The sequence below is a fragment of the Erinaceus europaeus genome, chromosome 16 (genome assembly GCF_950295315.1).
Source record: "Erinaceus europaeus chromosome 16, mEriEur2.1, whole genome shotgun sequence".
Lineage (NCBI taxonomy): Eukaryota > Metazoa > Chordata > Mammalia > Eulipotyphla > Erinaceidae > Erinaceus > Erinaceus europaeus.
The window spans coordinates 20,267,379-20,295,242 of NC_080177.1; the positions used below are offsets into that span (position 1 = coordinate 20,267,379).

The 27,864-nt window shown below is 43.7% G+C and overlaps 1 pseudogene; it reads right to left on the bottom strand.

Moving 5' to 3' along the window:
- Nucleotides 1-5,750: 5,750 nt before the first annotated feature.
- LOC132533530 (RNA polymerase-associated protein LEO1-like) lies at nt 5,751-27,727 on the bottom strand (annotated as a pseudogene).
- Nucleotides 27,728-27,864: the final 137 nt, after the last annotated feature.

Sequence of the window (27,864 nt, forward strand, 5' to 3'; positions counted from 1 at the left end):
CCGATCAACTCTGACCTGTTCATAAAGTTCAGTTGACAGATGCGAAGAGGCAAGATCTAGTGATGCAGTGTGTGGGGGAGGCAGTCCTGATCATGCTTAGGAGTAAAGCCGACATTTCCTCTCAGTTGCCTCTAACCACGGCACTGGCAGATAGCCGACCAGTGCCACCAAGAGTGCAGGCCTTGCCAAACTATCAAACCCAGGGCCCCACACATTTTTTAAGGTTTTGAGAAAGAGCTTTGGACATCAGTCTTAAGCTCTTTAAACCTGAGTTTCCAGAGCTGTAAAAGGGATTAACAGCACCTGCCCTTTGAGTTAGTTGAGGACTCCAATGACTAAGGCTCCTACAGAATTTGGCAAAACCCCCGATAGCCAGTAATCCCTTCTGAGCTGCACCTGTTCTTCCCAGGTCTCAGGCCGATGTGGTCAGTGAAGGTAAGCGCCATGCCAGCAGGGGCACAGAGCACAGTGAGGCCCCAGCCAGGCTCAGCAGGGCAGCTCAGAGAGGATGCTCCTCGAGCTGTTCTGTGCTGGGCCAAGACTGGGGCAGCACAGGTATAGAAAGCACCAAAATCTAAGGCACAGTATGCAGCTAAAGTCACAAGCTTTACTGGAGCAGCTTTTATTCATAACTGGGATCAGTTACAAAAGCAAGTGAATTCATCATCGCAACCCAAACAAGCCATTTCATCGTTTCAAAGCAAAATTGAATGCAATACATATGCCAGGCACGCATTTTTAGACTTCGCTCTTCTTCCTCTTCACTCTCTGCTCTCTTTCTGGAAGGTTCACCTGAACAATTAGAAGTGAGAAGAGGTAAAAATTCAATAGTGTATGTCCCTGGTAATTTTCCCTAAATTGGTTCCAAGCTGACAGCAGGGAGCCAGCCAAAGAGCTGGCCTGGCCACCCCCGCAGTGGTGACACATCAGGTCAGGCAGTAGGAAGCCAGGCTGAAGGGACTCTGACTCCCCATGTTCCTTGGAATAGCTTCCTCAGCACTCTCACTCTAGTCTGCAAGTCAGAATTTTAAACCCGATCAATTTTAAACAAAGATTGCTGCTTTTTGTGTGTGCTTCTTCAGGGTGGTAGCTAGCACACTCGGTAGAGTACACACATTATGCTTAAGGACCCAGGTTTAAGCCTCTGAGGACCCACCCTACAAGGCAGGGGGAAGCGGTGCTATAAGCTTGTCTCTTTATTTCCTCTCAATTTCTCTCTGTCTCAAAAAAGGGGGGTGGGGAGCAGGTAATGTGTGAGGTAGCCACCGAAGCATATCTCCTCAGCCCTAAAAATTTCCACATATTTGCATATGAAAATTAACCCCTCTTCACACAAGTGACTATAGTGTTTAACTGGCCTATTCTGTTATTGCCATGTTTATTTACACTTCTTTATATCTCAAGAACCAAAGTGAATTATGTTAACATTTTAGAAAAGCTCGACTGAGGGGACCAGGCAGTGGTGTACCAGGTTAAGTACACACACTACCACGTGCAAGGATCCTAGCTCAAGCCCCTGCTCCCCACCTGCAGAGGAGATGCTTCTCTTTCCCTCTCTACCTCCCCCTTCCCTCTCAATTTCTCTCTATCCTATCCAACAACAGGCTGCCTGGAGATAAGTGCTGACACCGAGCCTCAGTGGCAGAAAAAAAAAAAATGTCTTTAGAGCATGACTGAATTAATGTGGCATATTGACCTACAACATGACAACAATTCACATGTACAATTGTGACTTAAAACTTCTTTGCAGACTGGCTCACTTAATGATGATCACTGCCAGGCCACCCCATCACCTGGGGCTTTAGTCAGGGAATCCTTGAATTCCCCCATAGATTCACTGGGCCTAGTCCTCTACAGATCCCTCTCTCCACCCTACTAGCCGAGCTGTTTTCCAGCCCGTCATGACATTTATGTCACTGAGTTTCAGGGACATGTAGACACATCAGTGCTCCAAGGCTATTGGCTCTTCATTTCAGGAGGTGGGTCTCAGGTACAGAAAAATAAGAATAAACCTAGCCCCAATTAAATTTGATTGTACCTTAACGCTTCTGAGTTTCTTTGTTTTAAGTAATCGCTGAGCCTCATCTTCTAAGCCTTCAACACTGTCTGAAGAATAACTTCTGGCCTGTTCTGAAAGCCAAAGATTTGAGACATGAAATTCACCTTCCAAGATGGAGACTGCGTGTAAAGCTTTTTTGTTTTTAGTTGCCATCAGGGTTATCGCTTGATGTGACATTTGGTCATGCCGAAATGGGTTTGGTTTGAGAGGTTTTGTTCCAGAAAGAGCAAAAGTAATCAAGAGAGCTACCCAGGAGGTGGCACAGTGGGTAGAGTGTTTGACTGAAGTGCATGAGGTCCCACATTCAGTCCCTGCTGTTACATACTACAGAGTAGTGCTCTGGTTTTCTCTCTCCTCTTTCTTTCATGTTAATAAGTGAATCTTTTTAAAAAAAATATATATTTATTTTCCCTTTTTTTGTTGCCCTTATTTTTTATTGTTGTTGTAGTTATTATTGTCGTCATTGTTAGATAGGACAGAGAGAAATGGAGAGAGGAGGGGAAGATAGAGAGGGGGGAGCAAAAGATAACTGCAGACCTGCTTCACCACCTGTGAAGCGACTCCCCTGCAGGTGGGGAGCCGGGGGCTCGAACTGGGATCCTTACGCGGTTCTTACACTTTGTGCCACATGTGCTTAATCTGCTGCACTACCACCCAACTCCCCCCAATTTTTTTTTTTAAATAAATGAAATAACCAAAAGAGCAAGCAGCCTGGCGGGTAGCGCAGCAAAGAGGACTTGCAACTATGGGGTTCTAAGTTCTATCACTGGTCCTGAATGTGCTGGGCGATGCTCTGGTATGTGTTTCCCACCCACCACCACCACGCCCTTCTTTCTCTTTCCCAGAGATAAAGTAGGCCTAGGAGGTTGCACAGTAGATAATTTCAAGTATAAGGGCCCAAGTTCAATCATATGTGCCAGAGTGATACTTTGATTCTCTGTCTCTGTCCCTCTTTAGCTCCCCTACTTTCATTAATAAAGTAAACATTTTGTGCAGCTGGGGAGGTGGCAAAGTAGAGAAAGCATTGGACTCTCAAGCATGAGGTCCTGAGTTCAATCACTGGCGTTATATGTCAGAGTAATACTCTGGTTCTCCCTCTTCCCTCCTCTATCTCCCTCCCTTTCCCTCCCCACTTCTCCCTCATCCCCATCTCCATAAACCTTTTACATAAATAGATACTTTTAAAAAAGCAAAAAGAACCAAGTGACTTGCACATTTTTAAAAGAGAACAAGATTTAAATATTGGCTCTGTAATTATGTGAGCAGGTGACCTGCCTATATACCCATTTTCCTCCATAAGGACATTAGTTTTACTTTGGGGTGCCTTATTTTTCCTGGGTTTTTTGAGGAAAAGTAATCCTAGCAACTACAAAAAAAAAAAAAAAAGCCTTGTGGTCCGGGAGGTGGCACAGTGGATAAAGCACTGAACTCTCTCAAGCATGAGGTCCTGAGTGCAATCCCCCGCAACACATGTACCAGAGTGATGTCTAGTTCATTTTCTCTCGCATTCTTCCTGTCCCTCTCATTAATAAATAGAATATAAAAAAAGAAAGGAAGGAAAGGCCTTTGTACTGTTGTCCTAAGTAAATAACAGCAGGGCAAGGGAGTAAGAGCTAACGAGAACAGAAGTAGGCCCTATAGGATGATGGAGTGTTACTACTGGCCGATCAGCTCATCCGGTGTTCCCATTGGTAATGACTGCCTATGACTTCCTCACCTTCCTCCTCATCATCATCACTGCTGGAGGCCTGGCAGGCAGTACTCAGTCCTTGCTGGTGAGACACTTGATGAGTAGAAGCCTTCAGCCCTTCTTTCTGTAAAAAAAAAAAAAAAAAGCAACTAGTTTTAAGAATGAACCAACTTCGTGCCCACTTGAACCTACTGTACTCTAAAGCGCATATCAGTGCCTTGCCCACAGAAGCGCCATTTTCTGTGCCCTTCCTCGCCTGCTCCCACACACGTTTAGTTCTAAGGGGCGAAGGTGACGCGGCCGGGAAGAGGCAGGAGACTCCCTGGTGCACACACCATCCCTCCGCAGAAGTGCAGGTAGGGTCTCCCGTGCTGCCAGGTGGATCCCTGGGAGCAGCAGGCAGCCTGGGGACCCTCACCCAGGCCCAGCAGATACGTGATGGAGGCTGCGACTGTCCATCCCCGAGCTGTAGGTGGCAGGCAGGCCCAGGCTCCACCAAACTAGCAGGGCGCCCAGATATTTCCATCTTCCACAGCTCTTGACAACGGGATGGGAGGTCTCTGTAGGGGAGGAGACCTGAGCCCCCATAGAGTCTTTATTTCCTTCCCCTACCAGACATTCTGTTCCTTAGGGTTCACTGGGCAAAATGGTGTTGGATGAGTCAGACCTGCCTCCTACCTGGCTAACATAGTCTTATGGGTCTGTGAAAGGTTACATTTTTTTTTAGAAAGCAGTTAAATCTTACAGATTAGAAAGAGAATCTGAGGCCTGGTTGGCTCCATTAACATTATTCAGCCATGCTTAGAAGTTAGGCTGGGGGATGCCGGTGGTAGTGCAGTGTTGGGTTAAGCGCACATGGCACCAAGCACAAGGACCGGCATAAGGGTCCTGGTTCGAACCCTCGGCTCCCCAACTGCAGGGAGGGTCGATTCACAGGTAACCTGTCTGCAGGTGTCTGTCTTTCTCTCCCCCTCTTTCTCCCCTCCTCTCTCAATTTCTCTCTGTCCTATCCAACAACAGCAATGACAATGCATCGAGCCCCCAGCAATAACCCTGGAGGCAAAAAAATAAGAAGTTAGGCTGGTTGCAGCCAGGCAAGTGGTGCAGTGGATAAAGCGTTGGATTCATAGTCATGAGATCCTGAGTTCAACCTCCAGCACCGCATGTGCCGCTGATGCTCTGGTTCTGTTGTCCTCTTTTCTTACTAATAAATAAATTGAGGGTGGTGCTGCACCTGGCTGAGCGCACTTGTTACACTACACAAGCCCTGGGTTTGAGTCCTTGGTCCCTACCTGCGGGAGGGAAGCTTGAGTAACAGTAAAGCGGAGCTATGGGTGTCTCTCTCTCTATCTCCCTTTCCTCTCAACTTCTCTGTCTCTATCCAAAATATAAAAATTAAAATATATATATTTGCTTCCAGGGTTATCACTGGGGCTCGGTGCCTGCACTATGAATCCACTGCTCCTGGAGGCCATTTCTTCCCCCTTTTTGTTGCCCTTGTTGTTTATCGTTGTTATTGTTGTTATTGCTATCATTGTTGTTGAATAGGACAGAGAGAAATGAAGAGAGAAGGGGAAGACAGAGAAAGACAGAAACCTGCAAACCTGCTTCACAACTTGTGAAGTGACCCCCCTGCAGGTGAGGAGCCGGGGCTTGAACCTGGATCCTTGCTATGTGTGCTTAATCCGCTGCACTACCACCCAGCACCCCTAAAATATATTTTTAAAGTTTTTTTTTAAATATTTGTTTATTTATTCCCTTTTGTTGCCCTTGTTTTATTGTTGTAGTTATTATTGTTGTTACTGATGTCGTTGACAGAGAGAAATGGAGAGGAGGGGAAGACAAGAGAGGAGGAGAGAAAGACACCTGCAGACCTGCTTCACCGCTTGTGAAGCGACTCCCCTGCAGGAGGGGAGCCGGGGTTCGAACCCGGATCCTTATGCTGGTCCTTGCGCATTGCGCCACCTTCATATAACCCGCTGTGCCACTGCCTGACTCCCCCTAAAAAATATTCTTAAAGAACTACAAAGTGACAATAAGATTTATAATATCAATGAGAGTAGTAATGCTCAATTAACATAATTATTATTGATAATCTTGAGATTAATAAAATTCACACTCCATTAGTAATGAGAAATGTTAATATTCTGGAAAACACATATCCTGAGGTAAAGCTTAGCAAATGTACCTTAGTCATTTCTGGGTGCTGGCACTCAGGGTTACATCTGGCCATGGGTATGATCCTAATCTTCTGTGTCCTGGAGGCCTTGTTAGCCAGTGGCACTGTCATCTTCTTATGTGTGGCACAGTCTGTAGAGTGAGGTCTGCCAGGAAATGGACCCCAAAGCATCTCAGTTTATTAAAAGCACTGGGAGCAGTGACAGCAACAGCAGCCTCTGCAGACCATGACCACTTCCCTTCAGCAGAGCCAGGGGTTGGGGCGTAGGGGGAGACAGGTCCCAGCAATGGGTGCTTGTGAAGCCCAGGTGAGTGACAACGGCTGCAGAGAGCAATGCATACCTGACAAGGGGAGGTGGCCTCTTGGGTTCCTCAGGGAGAGGAAAGGAAGATGCTTAGGAGAGGCCTGAGGGAAAGCTTGACTATAGAATGCGGGCAATGTAAGCAATGAATGATTGACTTGGGAGCCAGAGAGATAGCCCCAGGTTCAGGTGCCTGAATTGCAAGGCTCATGGCCCAGGTTCGACCCCAGGCATCATATGGGAGGTGCTATGGCAACAGAGGACGTTCTGGTGCTGTGGCCTCTCTCTCTGAATGAAAAAGTGGCCCAGAGAAGTGAAACTGCACATGTGCGAGGCCCAGTATCCACCAGAAAAGGTTGACTTGAACAGCGTTTATTGTGTCCAATCTCTACAAGTTTTATGTATCACTTGACTTGATTGGTAAAACATCTCTGTGAGGAAGATGCTACCATCTCTTTTAAAAAATAATAATAATAATAATGGATGTGGTCCAGGAGGTGGTGCAGTGGATAAAGCATTGGACTCTCAAGCATGAGGTCCTGAGTTCAATCCCCGGCAGCACATGTACCAGAGTGATGTCTGGTTCTTTCTCTCCTCCTATCTTGCTCATAAATAAATAAATCCTTTTTTAAAAAATGGGGCCAGGTAGTGGCACACCTGGTTGAACACATTAGATTTTGCAAGGACCCAGGTTCAAACTCCCAGTCCCCACTTGCAGGGGGAAAACTTTACAAGTGATAGAGCAGTGCTGCAATCTCTCTCCCTCTCTGTCTCCCCCTTCCCTCTCAATTTCTCTATGTCTCTATGAAAAATAAATATCTGAGGGAGTCGGGCGCTAGCGCAGCGGGTTAAGCACACGTGGTACAAAGCGCAAGGACCTACGTAAGGATCCCGGTTCGAGCCCCCAGCTCCCCACCTGCAGGGGAGTCGCTTCACAGGTGATGAAGCAGGTCTGCAGGTGTCTATCTTTCTCTCTCCCCTCTCTATCTTCCCCTCCTCTCTCCATTTCTCTCTGTCCTATCCAACAAAGATGACAACAATAATAACTACAACAATAAAACAACAAGGTCATCAAAAGGGAATAGTTAAAAAAAGAAAAATAAATATCTATTGAAAATGAAAAAATTCAACTGAGGTTGGTAATCTTACACAGCAACATATTTGAGTATAATTTAGAAAGCATAAAAATTCAATCATTGGGAGTCAGGCGGTGGCCCAGCGGATTAAGCGCATGTCGCGCAAAGCGCAAGGACCGACGTAAGGATCCCAGTTCGAGCCCCCGGCTCCCCACCTGCAGGGGAGTTGCTTCACAGGCGGTGAAGCAGATCTGCAGGTGTCTATCTTTCTCTCCCCCTCTGTCTTCCTCTCCTCTCTCCATTTCTCTCTGTCCTATCCAACAACAATGACATCAATTACCACAACAATGTTAAACAACAAGGGCAATAAAAGGTAAAATAAATAAATATTAAAAAAAATTTTTAAATTCAATAATTTATTATGCAATTACTTGTGTCTATTAGATTATGTTATTACCATAATTTGACATTAGCACATTTCTGTGACACTCCTATGAAAGCTCAAGAGTGCTGTCATTTATTTATTTATTTAGGCCTTCAGGGTTATTGCTGGGGCTCAGTGCTCCTGGAGGCTACTTTTTCCCTTTTTGTTGCCCTTGTTTTTTTAAATTTTTTTTTATTATTGTTGTGGCTATTATTGTTGTTATTGCTGTCATTGTTGTTGGATAGGACAGAGAGAAATTGAGAGAGGAAGGGAAGACAGGAGGAGAAAAAGATGTACACCTGCATACCTGCTTCACCACTTGTGAAGCAACCACCCTGCAGGTGGGGAGCCAGCAGCTCAAACTGGGATCCTTACGTCCGCCCTTGCACTTTGTTCCATGTGCGCCTAACCCGATGTGCTACAGCCCAACCCCCTTTATTTATGTATTTTAATGAGAGATACAGAGAGAAAAATACACTGAAAAGACCAGAGTACTGCTCAGCTCTGACTTACCAGTGCTGCTGGGGACTGAACCTGGGACCTCAGATCTTCAGGTATGAAAGTCTTTTGCAGAACTACTATGCTGTCAACCCTGCCCCCCAGTCACTCTTGTACATGCTCTGCTTCTCCAGGAAAGCTGAACACAGGACCACAGTGGTGTCCTGGGAAGGGATCCATGCCTGGACTGAGCTCCTGGCACTCAGGGTCTCACTGCAGTCTGCCACATCCCCCAGATCTTCCCTCTCAGCTGCCATATCCTCCTGGTCACTTACAAATGTCATTAAAGAGAAAGGACATGATGGCTGGCACAACTGCATAAACACGCTGTCAAGCTCTCTGAAAGTAATTGACGTGAACAGATACACTGTTTCTATATAGTGAGCTCATGTTGGCTTTGATTTTTAATTATTTATTTTATTTATAAGAGACAGAGGAGTCGGGCTGTAGCGCAGCGGGTTAAGCGCAGGTGGCGCAAAGCACAAGGACCGGCATAAGGATCCCGGTTAGAACCCCGGCTCCCCACCTGCAGGGGAGTCGCTTCACAGGCGGTGAAGCAGGTCTGCAGGTGTCTATCTTTCTCTCCTCCTCTTTGTCTTCCCCTCCTCTCTCCGTTTCTCTCTGTCCTATCCAACAACGACAACAACAATAATAACTACAACAATAAAACGACAAGGGCAACAAAAGGGAATAAATAAATAAAATAAATATTTTTTAAAAAAAGAGAGACAGAGAGAAATCAAAGGGGAAGGGGTAGACAGAGAGGGGGAGAGACAGAGAGACACCTGCAGACCTGCTTCATCACTCATGAAGCATTCCCCCTGCAGGTGGGACCACAGACTTGAACCCTGGTCCTCGTGCACTGTAATACGTGCACTCAACCAGGTGCTCCACCACCTGGCCCTATGTTGGTTTTGATAACATGAACTAATTCCTTTAGAAATGGCTACTTGGAGGCCGGGCAGTGGCTCACCCAGTTCAGTGCACACATTACCATGCATAAGAAACTAGGTTCGAGCCCCTACCCCTCACCTGCAGAGAGGATGCTTCACAAACAGTGAAGCAGTGCTGCAGGTGTCTCTCTCTCTCTCTCTCCCTCTCTACCTCCTTCTCCCCTATCAATTTCTCACTATCCTATGCAATAAAATAGAAAAAAAGAGAGAAGGAAAGGGCAACTTGTAGTAAATGTGGAACAAGGCCATGCTCCTTGGAGAATAATATCTTGAAATTCTATTGATCAGGGCTAGATCAGACTTGGTTATTTGATGTCATTCAGTGCTAAGGATTGAACCCAGGGCTTGGTGCATGTGTGATACCACTGGTGAATCTCTCCCTGGCTTTTTTTTTCTTCTATGTTTTCTTTTTTTTTTTAATATTTATTTATTTTCCCTTTTGTTACCCTCGTTTTCCATTGTTGTTGTAGTTATTGATATTGTTGTTGTTGGATAGGACAGACAGAAACAGAGAGAGGAGGGGAAGACAGAGAGAGAGGGGGAGAGAAAGACAGACACCTGCAGACCTGCTTCACCGCCTGTGAGGCGACTCCCCTGCAGGTGGAGAGCCGGGGGCTCGAACCGGGATCCTTCCGCGGGTCCTTGCACTTTGTGCCATGTGTGCTTAACCTGCTGAGCTACCGCCCAACTCCCCTTCTATGTTTTCTTAAGGAGGTTGGGAGGGTACAGCCACTAAAGCACTGCTTTATCATCCTTGGAGTTGCCTTGCTACCTCCCCTGCTGCTTCCACATGGTACCAGGGCTCTAACCATGGCCTCAGGCGAGGTAAGCCATGTACTGTGTCTGCTGGACCATCTCCCATTGCCTGGGTCAGGTTCTTTTACACAGTCTTTGCATCTCGTCATTCTCTCGCTGCAAGGAATAAATGTCAATAGGCATAGTTACCTAAAGGTGAGCTTGGACTTAAAGATGGCTTGTCCCTGGAGACCGGTGTCTTCTCTCGTAAACAGGTGGATGTGATTCCCCTGAATCGGGGCTTTGTACACATCGAACACCTCGCTGCCTAAGTGCAGGGAAAGGCTGGGAAGGAGAAACAGATCAGATGTCCGAGTGTAAAGAACCCTACAACATCCACTTACCCTGTTAAATACTAACAATGCTGTGTAACTACGGGACTGTGTCTGTGTTCTCATACTGAATTCATAAGAAGAGAAGGAGATAAAGGAAAGAAAAAAATAAATGGAAAGAAGGAAAGAAATGAAAAGAAGGAAAGAAGTTGACCTATCTCCCTTCAAAGGGAGGGTTAGCATTCCAATTTTAATATATTTTTTAATATTTTATTTATTTTCCCTTTTTTGTTGCCCTTGTTTTTATCATTATTATGGTTATTATTGCTGTTGTTATTGATGTTGTTGTTGCCGAATAAGACAGAGAAATGGAGAAAGGAGGGAAAGACAGAGAGGGGGGAGAGAAAGACACCTGCAGACCTGCTTCACCGCTTGTGAAATGACGCCCCCTGCAGGTGGGGAGCCTGGGGCTTGAACCAGGATCCTTACGCTGGTCCTTGAGCTTTTTGCCCCACGTGCGCTTAACCCGCTGTGCTACCGCCCGACTCCCAGCATTCCAATTTTATTTTTATTTATTTCCACCAGTGGGTTTTTTCCTATTGCCAGCAGGGTTATGGCTGAGATTCAGCCATTCCTGGTTGTCATTTTATTTCCTTCTTCTTTCCTTTTGATAAAGGGTAAGAGACAGAAGTCAAGAGGGAGAGGGAGAGGAAGAGAGAGAAGGTAAAGAAGAGGGAGAGAAAGAGACACCTACAGCACTGTCCCACTGCCGCTGAAGCTTCCTCCCTGCAGGTGGAGACTAGAACTTCAACCTAGGTTCTGTGCATGGTAATGTGTGCACTCAGCCAGGTGAGCCACCATGGTAATGTGTGCACTCAGCCAGGTGAGCCACCATGGTAATGTGTGCACTCAGCCAGGTGAGCCACCATGGTAATGTGTGCACTCAGCCAGGTGAGCCACCATGGTAATGTGTGCACTCAGCCAGGTGAGCCACCATGGTAATGTGTGCACTCAGCCAGGTGAACCACCACCTGACCCCTCCTCTATTTTCTCTTTCTTTTTTCTTTTTTTTTTAAATCTATCTATGAGAGAGATAAAGAAAGCAAAACTGGCATATACGATGCCCAGGGTTGAACTCAGGACCTCACACTTATGTAAGTGCTGCTCTCTAGCCCCTGTGCCGCTTCCCGGGCCAGGAGCATCCTCATGTCTTTTTTTTTTTTTCTTTTTTTGCCTCCAGGTTTCTAGCTGGGGCCTGGGGAATGCACTACGTATCCACTGCTCCTGGAGGTCATTTTTCCATTGTTGTTGTTGCTGTTATTGTTACTGGATAAGACAGAGAGAAATTGCAAGAGGAAGTGGGGGTAGAGAGGAAGAAAGACAGAGAGACAACTGCAGACCTGCTTCACCACTTGTAAAGCAACCCTCCTGCAGGTGGGGAGTCAGGGGCTTGAACTGGAATCCTTGCATCAGTCCTTGCACTCGCTACTATGTGTGCTTAACCTGGTGTACTACCACCGGCCCCTGAGCATTCACCTTTCAACTTAAAATATTATTAATTCCATCCAGCAAAATAACTCACATGGGTAGTGTGTTGCTTTGCAGTGTTCAGCCCAGGTTCAAGCCTTGCCCCACTGGTGTTGTGGTTTCTCTCCCCACTTGTTCCCTGCCACCTCTCTCTCTTGTTCTTTCTATCTGCAAACATCAGCCTCAATCAGTGAAGCCCCAGAGATGATGATGATGATATGTGGGAAGGGAAAAAAAACAAACATAATAGTTTTTGTACTTTCCTAATCTCTGATATTCATTAGGAAGACAAGAGCATGTGTTCACAAGTATTCATTTATAATGTCTAATACTACACATGTGGTAGCTGGCCTTACTGGTCCTTTTTTGTTATTTTTTTTAAATAGATTATTATTTTCTTTAATTTATTAGGGGTAGGGACAGAGAAAAATTGAGAAGGAAGGGGAGAAAGCGAGAAAGGGAGTAAGACACCCACAGCACAGCTTTACCACTAATGGAGCTTCCCCTCTGCATGTGGGGACAAGGGGCTTGAACCCAGGTCTGCTGAACATGTGTGTTCAACCTGGTATACCACCACCTGGCCCCTGACCTTTCTGTTTCTACTTAAGACAGATACCACAGCTTGGACCACACTCGCCGCCTCCCTTTCTTTCTCTTTCTTTCCCCCATCTCCGCACTCCTCAGCAGAGCACAGCTCAGCTCTGGCTTATAATCGTACCAGGGATTGAACATGTGACCTCAGGTATGAAAGATTTTATAAAATATACAACCACTATAACACCCAGTAAAGAAGAAATAATGATGATGATATAAAGCTAAGAATGACCAGATTTTGCTGCAAAGTGTAATGTCTATGTTGTGATAAATACCAAGATATGACAATACATACGATCTTTTACGAAAATCAGTGTCCCTTTCGCCTCTCATACTTTCTTTAAACTTTTTTTTTTTAAAGATTTTATTTATTAATGAGAAAGATAGGAGGAGAGAGAGAAAGAACCAGACATCACTCTGGTACATGTGCTGCCGGGGATTGAACTCAGGACCTCATGCTTGAGAGTCCAGTGCTTTATCCACTGCGCCACCTCCCGGACCACAAAACTTTTTTTTTATATATATTTATTTTATTTATTTTTTCCCTTTTGTTGCCCTTGTCGTTTTATTGTTGTAGTTATTATTGTTGTTGTTGTTGGATAGGACAGAGAGAAATGGAGAGAGGAGGGGAAGACAGAGAGGAGGAGAGAAAGATAGACACCTGCAGACCTGCTTCACCACCTGTGAAGCGACTCCCCTGCAGGTGGGGAGCCGGGGTTCGAACCGGGATCCTTATGCCGGTCTTTGTGCTTTGCACCACCTGCTCTTAGCCCGCTGTACTACAGCCCGACTCCCTCTTTAAACTTTTTATAAGAATAATAAATCTGCGAATTGTAGATCCTAGGCTCTATCTCTGACATCAATATAAAAAGAACTGAACAGCTGTGGTAAATAAAAATGTTGGGAGTCTGGCTGTAGCGCAGCGGGTTAAGCGCAGGTGGCGCAAAGCACAAGGACCGGCATAAGGATCCCGGTTCGAACCCCGGCTCCCCACCTGCAGGGGAGTCGCTTCACAGGCGGTGAAGCAGGTCTGCAGGTGTCTATCTTTCTCTCCCCCTCTCTGTCTTCCCCTCCTCTCTCCATTTCTCTCTGTCCTATCCAACAACGACAACAACAATAATAACTACAACAATAAAACAACAAGGGCAACAAAAAGGGAATAAATAAATAAAATAAATATTTTTTTAAATGTTTACAATTTGCTAATATATATATACAACCACTAAACTATCTCCCTGGCCTAATGTCACAGCACCATGACCTCGGCCTATTATATTACCCTCAGTTCTTCACTCTGGGATTTCAGAGCTCACTGGATACTTTATCTTTTATTTTAATTAATTAATTAAATTTACTTATTTATTTTTTTTTTACCATAGAACAGCTCAGCTCTGACTTATGGTGGTGCAGGGGACTGAACCTGAGACTTTGGAGCCTCAGGCATGAGTCTCTTTGCATAACCGCTATGCTATGTACCCCCACCCACTTTATTTTCTGTTTATTTATTACTTTTTTTTTCTTGCCACCAGGGTTACCGCTGGGGCTCAGTGCCAACACTATGAACCCACTGCTCACTGTGGCCAGTTCCTCCCACCCTCTCCTTTTTTTTTTTTTTTTTCTATTTTATTTGATAGGACAGAGAGAAAAAGAGAGGGAAGGAAGAGAGAGAAAGAGAACCACTCACAGACCTGCTTCTGCCCCAAGTGAAGCTTCTCCCCTGGGGTGGGAAGCAGGGGCTTAAGCTGGTCCTGGCGCACGGTAGCCTGTGCGCTTGGCTGGCTATGCCACCACCCAGCCCTTCCTCAGATACTTTATACTCACTCACCTGCCATCTGACCACCTGACTATCCGAGTGTTGCTTTCTTTAATTTTATTTCCTTCTTCATCCTGGCGTATCCTCCATCGTATAGTATTTTCTATCTGGTTCAACACATAGATATTAGAAGAGTGCGGGTATAGCATAATGGTTAGGCAAAGAGACTCTCATGCCTGAGGCTCTAAAGTCCAGGTTCAATCCCCTACACTGCCATAAACCAGAGATGAGCAGTGCTCTGGTCAAAAAAAAAAAAAAAAAAGATTAGAAAAGCTGAATACTACTTAATCTTTTCCTCCTTCAAGTGGCTTAGAATCTTATTATTAAGAGTTCATAGAAATGGAGCCAGGTGGCGGCACACCTGGTTAAATACACATGCTACAATTGCACAAGGACCCGGGTTAGAGCCAACCTGGTCCCCACCTGCAGGAGGAACGCTTTTCGAGTGGTGAAGCAGTATTGCAAGTGTCTCCCTGTCTCTCTCCCTCTCTATCTTCCCTTTCCCTCTTGCTTTCTGACTGTCTCTATCCAATAAATAAATAAAGATTAAAAAATAAAAGAGTTCATAAGTATGGACCCAGGAGAATCAACAGGTAAAGCACATGCTTACCATGTGTCAGGCCCAGGGTTCAAGACCCAACACCACTAGGAAACATCATGGAGGCACCAAGGGCAATCTACAGGTGGTGGATCAGTGATTTGGTGTTTCTCCCTCTGTGTGTCAGATTTTTATAGTCTCTCTCTCTTCTATTTTAGATTTTTTTAAACAGTGGGCTGGAAGGTGTCTCCGTAGTAGTGCATGTGTGAAAGCATGGCTTCATCTCCTGCACCACATACAACATTTTTCTTAAAGATTCTGTGAGCTGGGGAAATAGTTCACTTGGATAATGTGCAAGACCCAGGTTTGAGTCTAGCTCCTGCTGCTTGCTGCCTGCTGCCTGCTGCACTGGAAAAATCTGTGGTGCTGTGGTCTCTCTCTCTCTTCCTCTCTCCTCTATCTCTATCTCTATCTGAAAAAATCAATTGAGTAAGTAAGTAATTAAAAAAATAATTTGTGGGAGGCCATGCGTTGGCACACTGGGTTAAGTGTACATAGTGTAAAGCACAGGGACTGGCACAAGGATCCCTATTCAAGCCCCTGGCTCCCCACCTGCGGGGGGGGGTCACTTCACAGGCGGTGAAGCAGGTCTGCAGGTGTCTATCTTTCTCTCCCCCTCCCTGTTTCCCCCCCCCCTCCATTTCCCTCTGTCCTGTCCAACAACGACTACAACAATAAAACAACAAGGACAACAAAAGGAAATAAATATATAAAAAAAGAAAATACTGGAGGGGCAGGTGGCAGTGCAGTGAGTTAAGCACACATGGTGTGAAGCACAAGGACAGGCGTAAGGATCCCGGTGTGACCCTCCCCCCAGCTCCTCACTTGCAGCAGGGGTCGCGTCATAAGCAGTGAAGCAGGTCGAAGGTGTCTTTCTTTCCCCTCTCTGTCTCCCTCAACTCAATATCTCTCTGTCCTACCCAACAACAATAACACAAAACAATAACAACAAGGGCAACAAATTAGGGGGAAATGGCCTCCAGAAGCAGTGAATTCATTGTGCAGGCACCCAGCCCCAGCAATAACCTTGGAGGCAAAAAAAAAAAAAATGAGGTTTCTATCTATGAAGCTAATCAAAAAACGACTGAAAAAATATTTGCCTAGTGAGACAGGGAAGTTCTGAAATTGAGAAAGAAAAGAAAAAGGCATGAGCAAGTAATTAGCACCAAGCTGAAACCTGAGACTTGGGAGTCAGGCAGTAGCGCAGCATAAGGTTAAGCGCAAAGCCCAAGGACCAGCATAAGGATCCCAGTTTGAGCCCCGGCTCCCCACCTGCTGGGAAGTCACTTCACAAGTGGTGAAGCAGGTCTGCAGATCTTTCTCTCCCCCCCTTTGTCTTCCCTTCCTCTCTCCATTTCTCTCTGTCCTGTCCAATAATGACAACATCATTAACTACAACAATAAAACAACAAGGGCAACAAGGGGAAATAAATAAATATAAAAAAAAAACACCTGATAACTTCCGGAGGCGGAGCTACGAGCAGCAGATCGCTTTCTCTCCTCTCCTCTCCTCTCCTGGATCAACTAGGAATACCAAAGGAGACCACCCGGACCGAAACAAGACAGGACTAGAATGACCACAGAAACCCAGTAAATCACCCGTGAGTACAAACACGCGTGGCTGGAGACAGAGAGGAGAGAGGGGCCTAAGGAGAGATTAAGTGACTGCTAACAGTTTGACAGTTTGTCAGTGGAGACACCACCTCCAGTCTGCTCCACCAACAAGGGGACACCTGAAGGGAGGAAAGGACTCCCCAGAGACTCACCAAGTGCAACTCTGAGTCTCCATTGCTACTACCCTCAGAAATGGAGCAGCAACAGGGAGGGACACCAGGGTACAGAGATCTAACTGGGAAACTCAGGAGAAGACCTATACCTCGGTGGCATAGCTGAGGGGCTGTGAAAGTCTCTTTGCATAACCACTGGATTATCTCTGCCACACCCTGCTTTATCTCTTGGTCAGGAGTCAGTGATTAAGCCAAGAAGCCTATTGATAGTTTAAAAGCCCTCAGGCTACCATAGCCTACAGGGGAAAAAAAAAAAAGGCTTTTACACCACTGAACTCCAACTCAGGGATTGAAAAAACTGTTAACTTATATAAAATGGTTAAAACAACAAGAAAAAATAATGGAGACTCGAACCAGGACAAGAGTCCAGCTAAAAGTCCTCCAGAGGGCGAAGCACAAAACAACGAGTTCAACATCCAAACATTAGCTAAGGAAATAATAACAGGAGTGAGTAAAGAATTTGAAAAAATTGTAACCAGAACTGCAGGAACAACAAATGAGAATATGGAAGAAAATTCTAATAATCTCATGGTTATTAGAGAGCTGAAAGCTGAAATTGCTGAGCTAAGAAGGCAACTAGCTGAACAAGCTAAAACAGTATCAGAGCAGGGCAACAAAATAGATGAACTCCAGAAAGCAGTAGAGGGCAGAGAGAATAGAATCAATGAGGCTGAAGACAGAATTAGCAAGATTGAGGATGAATCAGAGACAACTAAAAAAGAAGTAAGAGATCTCAAAAAGAGATTAAGAGATGCTGAAAACAACAACAGAGTCCTATGGGATGACTTCAAAAGAAACAATATACGAATTATTGGCTTACCAGAGGAAGAAAGAGAAGGGGAGGAAGAAAGCGTTCTCCAGGCCATAATAGCTGAAAATTTCTCTAGTCTAGACAACACCAAAGACATAAAGATTCAAGAAGCCCAGAGGGTCCCAAACAGAATTAACCCAGACGTAAAGACACCAAGACATGTCATACTTAGATTGGAAAGGAATAAGGATAAAGAAAGGATCCTCAAGGCTGCAAGAGAAAAACAAAGAGTCACCTACAAAGGAAAACCCATAAGATTAGCAGCAGACTTCTCCATACAAACACTACAGGCCAGAAGAGAATGGCAAGATATCTATCGAGTGCTCAATGAGAAAGGCTTTCAGCCAAGAATACTATATCCTGCTAGATTGTCATTCAGACTAGATGGAAGCATCAAAACCTTCTCAGACAAGCAACAGTTGAAGGAAGCAACCATCACCAAGCCTGCCTTGAAAGAAGTTCTGAAAGGTTTCCTATAAACAACCAGACCACCACAAATAGAACATATATCAAAACACTCTAAAACTCTACAAGAATGGCGTTAAAATATCTTCAATCTTTGATATCAATAAATGTGAATGGCCTGAATTCACCTATTAAAAGACACAGAGTAGGAAGATGGATCAGAAAACACAACCCAACAATATGTTGTCTACAGGAAACTCACCTAACGCAACAAGACAAACACAGACTTAAAGTGAAAGGATGGAAAACTATCATTCAAGCCAATGGCCCACAAAAAAGGGCAGGAACAGCTATTCTCATATCTGACATGATAGACTTTAAAATAGATAAGATTAAAAAAGATAGGAATGGACACTACTTAATGCTCAGAGGATCAGTCAATCAAGAGGACTTAACAATTATTAATATCTATGCACCCAATGAGAAGCCATCTAAATACATCAAACTTCTACTGAAAGAGCTACAGCAATATATTAACAGTAACACAATCATAGTAGGGGACTTCAACACCCCACTCTCTCAACTTGACAGATCATCCAGGAAGAAAATCAGTAAAGACATAAGGGAGCTAAATGAAGAGATAGATAAACTAGAACTATTGGACATTTTCAGAGTCATTCATCCCAAGAAACTGGAATACACATTTTACTCAAATCCACATGGATCATTCTCAAGGATAGACCATATGTTAGGCCACAAAGACAGCATCAGCCTATTCAAGAGCACTGAAATCATCCCAAGCATCTTCTCAGACCACAGTGGAATTAAACTAACACTTAACAATCAACAAAAGATTAGTAACAGTGCCAAAATGTGGAAGCTCAACAGTACACTTCTTAACAACTTCTGGGTCAAAGAGGAAATCAAGGAAGAAATCAAAATGTTTCGAGAGTTCAATGAAAATGAAGACACAAGCTATCAAAATATTTGGGACACAGCTAAAGCAGTCCTAAGAGGGAAGTTCATAGCTATACAAGCACACATTAGGAAACAAGAAAAGGCACAAATAAACAGCCTGATTGCACATCTTAAAGACCTAGAAGAAGAACAACAAAGGAACCCTAAAGCAACCAGAAGGACAGAAATTACTAAAGTTAGGGCAGAAATAAATAACATTGAGAATAGGAAAACCATACAAAAGATCAATGAAAGTAAATGTTGGTTCTTCGAAAGAGTAAACAAAATCGACAAACCTTTAGCCAGACTCACAAAACAAAAAAGGGAGAAGACCCAAATAAATCGGATAGTAAATGAAAGAGGAGATATCACAACAGACACTGCAGAAATTCAACATATCATGCGAGGCTTCTATGAACAACTATATGCCACCAAGTTAGAGAACCTGGAAGAAATGAATGATTTCCTAGATACCTACCAACTTCCAAAACTAAGTAAAGAGGAAGTGGATAATATGAACAGGCCCATCACAGCTAATGAAATTGAAACAGTTATCCAAAATCTCCCCAAAAATAAAAGTTCTGGACCAGATGGTTTTACAAATGAATTCTACAAAACTTTCAAAGAAGAACTAATACCTCTACTTTTAAAAGTCTTCCAGAAGATTGAAGACACTGGAATACTCCCTGCCAGCTTCTATGAAGCCAACATCACCCTGATACCAAAAGCAGACAGGGACACAACCAAAAAAGAAAACTACAGACCAATATCTCTGATGAACATAGATGCGAAAATATTGAACAAAATTCTAGCCAACCGGATACAACAGTATATCAAAAAGATTGTTCATCATGACCAAGTGGGGTTTATCCCAGGCATGCAAGGTTGGTTTAATATACGTAAATCAATCAATTTGATCCACCACATCAACAAAAGCAAGACCAAAAACCACATGGTCATATCAATAGATGCAGAGAAAGCCTTTGACAAAATACAACATCCCTTTATGATCAAAACACTACAAAAAATAGGAATAGATGGAAAATTCCTGAAGATAGTGGAGTCTATATATAGCAAACCTACAGCCAACATCATACTCAATGGTGAAAAACTGGAAGCATTTCCCCTCAGATCAGGTACTAGACAGGGCTGCCCACTATCACCATTACTATTCAACATAGTGTTGGAAGTTCTTGCCATAGCAATCAGGCAGGAGCAAGGAATTAAAGGAATACAGATTGGAAGAGAAGAAGTCAAACTCTCCTTATTTGCAGATGACATGATAGTATACATGGAAAAACCTAAGGAATCTAGCAAGAAGCTTTTGGAAATCATCAGGCAATACAGTAATGTGTCAGGCTATAAAATTAACATTCAAAAGTCAGTGGCATTCCTCTATGCAAACACTAAGTTAGAAGAAATTGAAATCCAGAAATCAGTTCCTTTTTCTATAGCAACAAAAACAATAAAATATCTAGGAATAAACCTAACCAAAGAAGTGAAAGACTTGTATACTGAAAATTATGAGTCACTACTCAAAGAAATTGAAAAAGACACAAAGAAGTGGAAAGATATTCCATGCTCATGGGTTGGAAGAATTAACATCATCAAAATGAATATATTACCCAGAGCCATCTACAAATTTAATGCTATCCCCATCAAGATCCCAAGCACATTTTTTAGGAAAATAGAACAAATGCTACAAATGTTTATCTGGAACCAGAAAAGACCTAGAATTGCCAAAACAATCTTGAGAAAAAAGAACAGAACCGGAGGCATCACACTGCCAGATCTCAAACTGTATTATAGGGCCATTGTCATCAAAACTGCTTGGTACTGGAACATGAACAGACACACTGACCAGTGGAATAGAATTGAGAGCCCTGAAATGAGGCCCCACACCTATGGACATCTAATCTTTGACAAAGGGGCCCAGACTATTACATGGGGAAAGCAGAGTCTCTTCAACAAATGGTGTTGGAAACAATGGATTGAAACATGCAGAAGAATGAAGCTGAATCACTGTATTTCACCAAATACAAAAGTAAATTCCAAGTGGATCAAGGACTTGGATGTTAGACCAGAAACTATCAGATACTTAGAGGAAAATATTGGAAGAAGTTTTTTCCGCATAAATTTTAAAGACATTTTCAATGAAACAAATCCAATTACAAGGAAGACTAAGGCAAGTATAAACCTATGGGACTACATCAAATTAAAAAGCTTCTTCACAGCAAAAGAAACCACTACCCAAATCAAGAGACCCCTCACAGAATGGGAGAAGATCTTTACATGCCAAACATCAGATAAGAGTTTAATAACCAACATTTATAAGGAGCTTACCAGACTCAACAACAAGACAACAAATAACCCCATCCAAAAATGGGGGGAGGAATTGGACAGAATATTCACCACAGAAGAGATCCAAAAGGCCGAGAAACACATGAATAAATGCTCCAAGTCTCTGATTGTCAGAGAAATGCAAATCAAGACAACAATGAGATATCACTTCACTCCTGTGAGAATGTCACACATCAGAAAAGGTAACAGCAGCAAATGCTGGAGAGGATGTGGGGTCAAAGGAACCCTCCTGCACTGCTGGTGGGAATGTCAATTGGTCCAACCTCTGTGGAGAACAGTCTGGAGAACTCTCAGAAGGCTAGAAATGGACCTACCCTATGACCCTGCAATTCCCCTCCTGGGGATATATCCTAAGGAACCCAACACATCCATCCAAAAAGATCTGTGTACACATATGTTCTTGGCAGCACAATTTGTAATAGCCAAAACCTGGAAGCAACCCAGGTGTCCAACAACAGATGAGTGGCTGAGCAAGTTGTGGTATATATACACAATGGAATACTACTCAGCTGTAAAAAATGGTGACTTCACCGTTTTCAGCCGATCTTGGATGGACCTTGAAAAAATCATGTTGAGTGAAATAAGTCAGAAACAGAAGGATGAATATGGGATGATCTCACTCTCAGGCCGAAGTTGAAAAACAAGATTAGAAAAGAAAACACAAGTCGAACCTGAAATGGAATTGGAGTATTACACCAAAGTAAAAGACTCTGGGGTGGGTGGGTGGGTGGGGAGAATACAGGTCCATGAAAAATGATGAATTAAATAGTGGGGGTTGTATTGCTAAATGGGAATCTGGGGAATGTTATGCATGTAAAAAAAAAAAAAAAGAAGTAGAAACGCAAAGCAGAAATTGACTGAGTTTGGAGTATGGCACCAAAGTAAGAAAGCAGAAGTATACTAGAGTTTGCAGTGAGTACCTCCCTAATACTTCCTCTCCACTTTTCCAAGCTTTGGGTCCATGATTGCTCAACAATTTGTTTGGCTTTGTATGTTAACTCTCTTTTCAGTCACCAGGTTCCAGGTGTCATCAGGATGCCGGCCAGACTTCCCTGGATTGAAGACACCACCAATGTGTCCTGGAGCTCAGCTTCCCCAGAGACCCACCCTACTAGGGAAAGAGAGAGGCAGACTGGGAGTATGGACCGACCAGTCAACGCCCATGTTCAGCGAGGAAGCAATTACAGAAGCCAGACCTTCTACCTTCTGCAACCCACAATGACCCTGGGTCCATGCTCCCAGAGGGATAGAGAATGGGAAAGCTATCGGGGGAGGGGGTGGGATATGGAGATTGGGCGGTGGGAATTGTGTGGAGTTGTACCCCTCCTACCCTATGGTTTTGTTAATTAATCCTTTCTTTAATTAAAATAAATAAATAAATAAATAACTCAAAAAAAAAAAAAAAAAACACCTGAGACTTGTACTTGGGCCTGTTTTTAATTCAAACTCATCCTACCTGTGTGATAGGAAATTCCAAGTCAAAAAAATTGACATAAAAATTAATATTGCTGGTGTACTGAAAAAAGTAAAGGACTCTGGAGTAAGGGGAGAGTGCTCAGGTCCTGGAACAAGATGGCAGAGGAGGACCTAGGTGGGGGGTTAGAGTGTTATGTGGAAAACTGAGAAATGTTACACATGTACCAACTATTATATTTTACTGTCTACTATAAACCATTAATCCCTTCCACAAAGTTATATATATAATCTTGCCTTTGGCTGTGGGCTACCATTGCGTTCCCTTGCAGAAGCTCAGACAATTCTGCTAAAGAAATCAGCAGTCCTGGGTAGACAATGACAGAGTACTGCCAATCCCAGCCCTCCTAAAAAGTTCTTTCTCTTCTTCTTTGTTTTCCCCTTTCTTTCCAGAAGGATTTTCACTGGTCTTTCAGCCTGCACTATTCCTTGGTTCCTGGTGGATGATGATGATTACTATTATTATTAAGATAGAGGGCAAAAGACAGGAGATACCACAGCTAGTGCCTAGACAACTGTTTGATGACGAAACAGCTAGCATAAAAGATCATTTCATAAGCTCGTCTTAAGTTATTCCTCTGTTGTATTTTAGAAAAGAAAAAAAATCAATAAAAGGAATAAAGTATAGAATGGTACCTTTAATTTTAATCTGATCCTTTCTTCCTCATCAAGCACTTTTTCACCTTCAAATTCATCTTCATAATACTGAGGATCAAAAGGTCTAAAAATGGTTTTTAATGTCATATTAGCCATATTTAATTATGACAATGATTAATACGACCAAATGTTTTCTACAATATATACCAATGCCAAAAAAAAACTCTAGAGAGTATGCAAATTACTGTTTTCTTGAAATTTGATTTTAAAAGGTCGTGCCTGCAGTAACATCCAAATGTAATAATTCAAAATCTTTACTTCAATAGCATGTATTTGATAAACTATATCTTCCAACATGTAGGTGAGATGTGATATATTTTTCTGTATTTTTGAAGACTGTTGTATCTACTTGCTCAAGAGTTTTCACTCAGGCTTTGGGACTAACACCTGTCAACACGCTCTTGTCCAAAATTACTGTCTTTCTTAGATTCACACTGGCTTTTGCATGAATACATTTGACTTCTCTAGCAAATCTTATCACTCATTTTCTGATTTTTTCTCATCTTCACACTAGTTAAAAAAAAAAAAACTTTCCTCATCTGTGACATGTTTATCTGTTTACAAGAAAGTCCCAGGGCTGGTAATGGCACATTCAGTTGAGCACACATTACCATGTACAAAGACCTAGGTTCAAGCCTCTGGTACCCATCTGCAGTGAAGGGGGTGGGGGAGGTTAAGCTTCACAAATAGTGAAGCAGGTCTGCAGGTGTCTATCTTTTTTTTTTTTTTTTAAAAAAAGGTTTTATTTATTTATGAGAAAGATAGGAGGAGAGAGAAAGAACCAGACATCACTCTGGCACATGTGCTGCTGGGGATCAAACTCAGGACCTCATGCTTGAGAGTCCAAAGCTTTACCACTGCGCCACCTCCTGGACCACAGGTGTCTATCTTTCTCTCCCCCTCTCTGCCTTCCCCTCCTCTCTCCATTTCTCTCTGTCCTATCCAACAACGACATCAGTAACAACAACAACAATAAAACAACAAGGGCAACAAAAGGGAATAACTAAGTAAATAAATAAATTAAAAAGTGGCAGACCTTGTAGAGTGCAGATGCTACCATGCTCAAGGACATGGGTTCAAACCCCTAGCCCCAGCCTGCACAAGGGAAGTGAGTGGTGGAGCAGTGCTGTGTGTATCTTTCTTTCTCTCTTACCATTCTCTTTCCCTCTCTATTTACCAGTTTCTGTAAAGACAAGGAAGAAAAAAAAAAAAAAGCACCAGAATGTCAGAAGAGTTATTAGCAGTGTAACTGCCTCACCAGTTGCTCATTATTTGCTACAATAGCACATCCTAACTTTAGTCTTTTTCAGTCACAGGAAAAATCTTCCAACTTTGTGACCAATCATCTACTACATCCCACATATTTTTAGTCAGTATGGGGGGGGGGCAGTCATTAAGGCCCTTACTTGGGTTCTATGCTGAGAAATTTGGGGAGTTTAACAAAGTACAACTCATTTCCTAAATCAGAGCTGACGTTGGGAACTTCTACTTCTATTCTAGTTTCAGAAACCGGTTCTTCATTCTGCTGATTCGGAAACACTTCAGATTTATCCTAGGAGAAGAATGAGAAAGAGACAGTTTGAAGTGATATTAAACATGCTCTAGCTCTGGTCCAGCAGGTGGCTCACTGAGTTACCAAGCAGAGCTCAAATGTTACCATGCTAAAGGACCCGAGTTTGAGTCCTGGCTCATCACATGGGAGCTCCAATTAGGGGGGGTAGGGGGTAGGGGAAGCTTCACAAGGAGTGGAGTAGTTCTGCAATGTCTCTCTGTCTTGCTCTCTCTATGTCTGTCTCTCAAAAGGAAAGGGAAAAAATGGCCACCAGGAGCAATGGAGCCATATAGGCCCTGTGCCCCAGCAATAATCCTGGTGGCAGAAAATAGACATAGAAAATAAAAAAAGGAAAAAAAAAAAGAAAAGAAAAAAGGGGGGCAGACGGTGACGCACCTGGTTGAGCACACACATTACAGTGCACAAAGGCCTGGGTTCAAGCCCCTGGTCCCCACCTGCAGGCGGGAGGCTTCACAAGTGTCTCTCTGTCTCTCTCCCTCTCTGTCTACTCTTCCCCTATCAATTTCTGGCTGTCTCTATCCCATAATAATAAATCAATAAAATATATTTTAAAAAAAGAAAAGAAAAAAGGGTGGGAGTAGATAGATAATGATTGTGCAAAGATTCTTATGCCTGAGGCTCTGAAGTCCCAGGTTCAGTCCTTCACACCACCATAAGCCAGATCTGAGCAGTGCTCTGGTAAAAGAGGGGGGAAAAAAGATAAATAAATAAATATTTTTAAAAAGGAATATTCTAGTTCTTCTGTACTAGGTAGAAGTGGAATTTAAAAAGTCAGCACTTTTTTATCCAGGCTTCTCCTAAAATCTCACCCTCCTCCCCCCAAAACAGGAAGAAACGAACACATGAAAAACGTCTACTAGTCTGCACTAACAAGAATATATACATAGCAGCCAGGGGAGTAGCTCAACAGGTGGAGTACAGGACTTGCATTCCGGAAGTGGCTCTGGCTCCTCTCTCTGAGATGCTCATTCTATCTCACATGAAATCAATGAGAACTTTAAAGAAAAAACATAATGATTTTGTTTATACATATTTTGTTTCTATATCTATTTTGCATAACAGAGCAGAATCCAAGTCAAGACTATAGCTCAGCAGGAAAGGTCATGTCTCTCATGCATGAGGTCCTAAGTTGAATCTCTGGTCCCACATATAAAGAAAGAAAGAATGAATGAAAGAGAGAGAGAGGAAGAAAGAAAGAGAAATGAAGAAAGGAAGGAAAGAAGGCAGAAAGAAAGAGAGAGAAAGAAAGAAAGAGTTGGGTGATAGTACACCCGGGTGAGCACACACATTCCCATGCACAGGAACTGGGTTCAAGCCCCAGTCTCCACCTGCACGTGGAAACTTTCACAAGCAGTGAAGCAATGCTGCAAATCTCTCTCCCTCTCTCTGTTTCCCTCTGTCTCTATCCAATACATAGATTATTTAAAAGATGCATAGCTCCAGAAACATGAAATTATGCAACCCCTCAATCCATTTTTCAATTTTTTTGTTGCCCTTGTTGTTGCTGATAGGACAGAGAAATGGAGAGAGGAGGGGATGACAGAGAGCGGGAGAGAAAGATGGACACCTGCAGACCTGCTTCACCACCTGTGAAGCGACGCCCCCTGTAGGTAGGGAGCTGGGGGCTCGAACTGGGATCCTTACACGGGTCCTAGTGCTTCCCGCCATGTGTGCTTAACCCGCTGCGCTACCTCCCCACCCCTCAATCCAAAATTCTAACATCAGAGAAGAATGCTAGGTAGCACAATCTTCACAGCGCAAATCGGAACAAGAAAAGCTTTGAAACGGGGGCCGGGTGACGGCACACTCAGGTAAGTGCACATAGTAAAAAGTGCAAGGACCCACTTCCCACCTTTAGCGGGTCGCTTCATGAGCAGGTCTGCAGCTCTGCACGTCTTTCTCTCGCCCTCTCTATCCTCCCCTTCGCCTATCTTTTTTTTTTTTTTTTGGGGGGGGGGAATTCATGTTTTACATTCAACAGTAAGTACAGTAGTTTGTACATGCATAACATTCCCCAGTTTCCCATATAACAATACAACCCCCACTAGGGCCTCTGAATCCTTCTATCCCCTTCGCCTATCAATTTCTCGTTGTCCTATGCAATGAAGTAGGGGGAAATGGCGGCCCTCTTTTTTCCATTCTTACTGCTGTTATTGCATAGGTCAGAGAGAAATTGAGAGAAGACAGAGAGGGGAAGAGAAAGACATCTGCAGACCTGCGTCACCGCTTGTGATGTGAGCACCCCACCCCCACCCTGCAGGTGGAGAGCGGAGGGAACCGAACCAGGATCCTTCTGCGGGTCCGTGCGCATCACACTCTGTGCGATTAAGCCGGCGCGCTACCGCCCGGCCGGCCCACAGAGATTCTATGCCTTCTTACATCTAGAAATTCCCTGTGTATATTAGAAGGTCATCTAGTCAGGCTGTAGCACAGCGGGTTAAGCGCAGGTGGCGCAAAGCACAAGGACCGGCATAAGGATCCCGGTTCGAACCCCGGCTCCCCACCTGCAGGGGAGTCGCTTCACAGGCGGTGAAGCAGGTCTGCAGGTGTCTATCTTTCTCTCCTCCTTTCTGTCTTCCCCTCCTCTCTCCATTTCTCTCTGTCCTATCCAACAACAACAACAATAATAACTACAACAATAAAACAACAAGGGCAACAAAAGGGAATAAATAAAATAAATATTTAAAAAGAAGGTCATCTAATCACCAGATGTTTTAAACCGCTGCTCAGTTACCCACGTCTCTCCACAGGAGAGTCAGACCTCCACCCCGCACCCCCAGCCTCAGATTTTCTTCTTTCCGTTTGGAACCACGAGACCCGCTGAGACTAATGATTGTACTTACAGCAGGCTGTTCCGGAACAGGTGGCTGATGGTCGCCATCGCTCTCTGAGGAAATGTCATCTATATCTCCAAACAGATCCATACTGAGGAGAAAAGCACTGGATTGATTTCTGTGGTTGAAGACGTTCACACAGTTGTGTTTTTCTTGAGCCCCTCAATTCAAATAACCCCAAGATTCATAAACAAGTCTCCACTAAACGAACTTTAAAATAGCTCCGG